The sequence below is a fragment of the Sitodiplosis mosellana genome, unplaced genomic scaffold (assembly GCF_009176505.1).
Source record: "Sitodiplosis mosellana isolate CC-2019 unplaced genomic scaffold, AAFC_SMos_1.0 Smas_scaffold_6181, whole genome shotgun sequence".
Taxonomy (NCBI): Eukaryota; Metazoa; Arthropoda; class Insecta; order Diptera; family Cecidomyiidae; genus Sitodiplosis; species Sitodiplosis mosellana.
This window is the reverse complement of record NW_022601422.1, coordinates 3,147,364-3,150,802: the sequence shown is the minus strand read 5'-3', so window position 1 is coordinate 3,150,802 and position 3,439 is coordinate 3,147,364.

The window sequence follows — 3,439 nt, the reverse complement described above, 5'->3', positions numbered from 1 at the left end:
TTAAAATATTTGGAGCCGCGCGACGCAAGATATTTTCGAATTGTAAACAAATGTTTATCATATTTTAATGATCTTTATCTCTTCTTGATGCTGCTCGATAGCGGATTTATTTAGCATTTAAATTGAACAAAAAAAAAAGTGTTCAACATGTGGTACAAACTATCAAGTAAACATCAATAAGATCAATCGCTATTTATATATCGTTTAATCGCGGTAATACATGCACTTGATAATATCCTAATTGATTCATGCGTAATCGGCAAAGTAATTTCAAAATTCCCACAAAAATCAATTATGCATGGTGATTATCAATAAACTACACACTGAAGCCTACATTCAATGTTGATGTTGAGGCTGCACAAATTATTGCCAACCGAATGCTGTTCGCAGCTTTCATCGATATTGCATCAGAAAGTTTGGACCCCATCGCGAGTCTATTTTCGGTATTGATTTAAATAGAGATAAAAGGGATGCTGTGCAAAGCGAAAAAATTTCCAATCACTGCGCTAAATACACCAGCGCAAACATTTTTTGCCGCATGCCTCAATCAAACAAATGTTGATGGAAAATTCAGAGAAGTTCAATTCAACGGCATAGCATATGAATTGCTCAACGATCCGGCTCGGTCGACATTCAAATGCTTAGAAATAGGAGGAAAAAAAAAACAGCTCGGCCCAGACGTCTGATGTGTTTAGTGATAGAGTTCAAAGTAATAATCATACGGTTTTTCTTCTGTTTACTCGTGCGATTATTCCTTGCATACGAATTGAGAATAATTTTAATTGGGGTTTTTCGTTTGTTTCGATTACAATTAATTAGAAAAGAAGATTCAGACCGATATATAATAAATTTTTGCTAAACACTTTATGGAAAACACTATAAATTTTACCCTTTGAATTTTCCAACTTGTCAATTAGTTGCACAAGTGAACAGTTAAAACCTCATCTCTCTCTCTCTCTCTCTCTCTCTCTCTCTCTCTCTCTCTCTCTCTGTCTGTCTGTCTGTCTCTTGCTCTCTATCGCCCATTGGAATTAACAAATTTGCCACCAAAAAAAAAACGCACAACAGGAATAAAGCGATGGAAAAAAGAGCATGAACGTTAATCAATTAAATTGCATGCATTCGTTCTCGTGATGAAATACAACCACAGAAACAGATGACAAGTCAAGTAAATATAGCGGCAACTCGGCATTTTGTAAGTTTCCCTATCTCTCGCTTCTCTCACTCATCAGCTGCACAAAAAATTAAACGGTATTGCGAACAATATTCAAATGAGCGAGCGAGCGAGAGAGAAACTCATTAAAAACGGCTGTGATGATAAACAAAAGGGAGGTTAGCTATTTATGGCCAATGTGTGATTTGAACAGTACTTGTGGATTATTAAACATCGTTCGATGATTACGATTCTGACTTGGTGGTATTTACATTCTGTTCCATTCGTTTTTTTTTTTTTTCATGATAATTTCTTTTTATCTCGTGCTATTTAGTCCGCTTCTTTGTTTTACTTGTCTTTGCTGTGCTACATCTGCCCAGTCCAGGCAGCTTGTATGTATGTGTTTGTGTGTCATTGCGCTGTTGCCTTTTTCTGTTGTGTTTGACTGTTTGCTCATTCAGCAGCAATTCGCTATTGCTAGGCTTTACGATAAAGCAGAGAAAAAAAGTACTGATGAAGTAATAATTTTTTTGTATACACGCGGGCTACTTGTTGGTGGTCCCATATCTCATTTTAATCAACCTGTTTCGTGATTTTGCTTTTTCTCATGTGCATGACAACTACACGCGACATGCATTTCTTATCAATCTCTCTTACTATGTCTCTTTCGACTTAATGATCATCTCTCTCTCTCTCTCTCTCTCTCTCTCTCCCTCTGTGTTTGCGTGTTCATTTTTTTTTGCCCATGTGCGTGCATGCTGATTGCAAATGAAAGCAAAAATAAACTGAATGCCTGATGAAATACAGAAGTGGGCATCAAATAAACGAAGCGACATGCATTATAGTATAAAAAGTCGAAATTGTCACAAAATCCTACCGCTGCTGCAGTTGATGACGATGACAACAACGATGTCATCACATACATGAATAAACGTACATTTCTCTTTCGCTCGAAGAACTCCCAGCTTGTCTTGAACAACCATAAATAATAACATAACATATTCCCAAGCGAAAGAAACTATGATCTCTGCTGAGTTAGGCAATGGGTTTTGCATCGGCCACTGTTGTGCTACTGAGAAGAGTAGCAGCAGAAAAAAAAAAACAAATAAAACAGACATTTCCTTCGAAAGTTCTATATTCGGCTCATGCTCAATGGGGAAGGTTTGAAGATAGCATTTTTGTCACGTCATTCAGTTAGAATGACATTGTCGAAAAGCGATTATATTTTTATACATAATAATAAATGAATGGGAATACACACACACACACGACACATACTCGATGTGCAATGCACGTTTATTGCGAAAATAAGGTAAGCGAATTTTATGAGTTTGCTTCACGTGCCGTATCGCACAAAAAAAGTCGCACATTGACGATCGTGGTCCGTTTTTTTTTTCTTCTGTAAAGTACTCAATTAAATGGGAATACTCCGACGGAAATGGTCACAATTTTGCAAAATCACCACTTTTACTCTGGATGTTCGTCATTTTTTTTTCTCGAAAAAATGCAATTTATCTACCTCCCCCCCCCTCTCTCTCTCTCTCTCTCTCTCTCTCTCGAAATCGCATAAATCGATGTAAGATGTCAATTAAAATGGAAATGCACACAAGCAATTCGAAATGGAACAACAAACTGCTCGTATTCGAGGGAGAGAGATAGAAAGAAAAAGTGCCGATAACGCAATCATCAATTGAGTTTTCACGTCATCTACCTGACCGAGTCAACAAATCGTGACAACTTGAAACACAAAATTGAATTGTTCCGTCGTTGAACATTTGATAAAATTTGATGATTTAATTCATCATAATTATATGTCGTTCGTTTCAACAAGCCATTCAACCTGAAGCCATCACAAGCTCATCACAACAATCAAACACACACCTGAAAACCGATCGCATGACTATCATAAATATATCGCAGATACGAGCGATTATTGAGTTGTCGTTTCGGAAATATGAACTCTACATCGTTGTGTGCGGTGTGTTGCGAACTTTATGCTGCAACTTGTAATCAATTTAGATTTTACTATATGTTGGAATCGAGCTGGTGGAAGATTGTCACACAGTAGAACATAATTGCATCAGCCAATTGAAAAAGTGACGATATGGATGATTTTGCGGGAAATTGGCTTCGATTTCCAAGTCCACATTTGCTGCCAATAAAATCAAGATAACCAAATTTCGGTTGTGATGGTCACCAATTGTGTCATGAAATTGTGACAAACAACAATAACCGAGAGAGAGAGAGAGAGAGAGAGAGAGAGAGAGAGAGAGAGAGAGAGAGAGA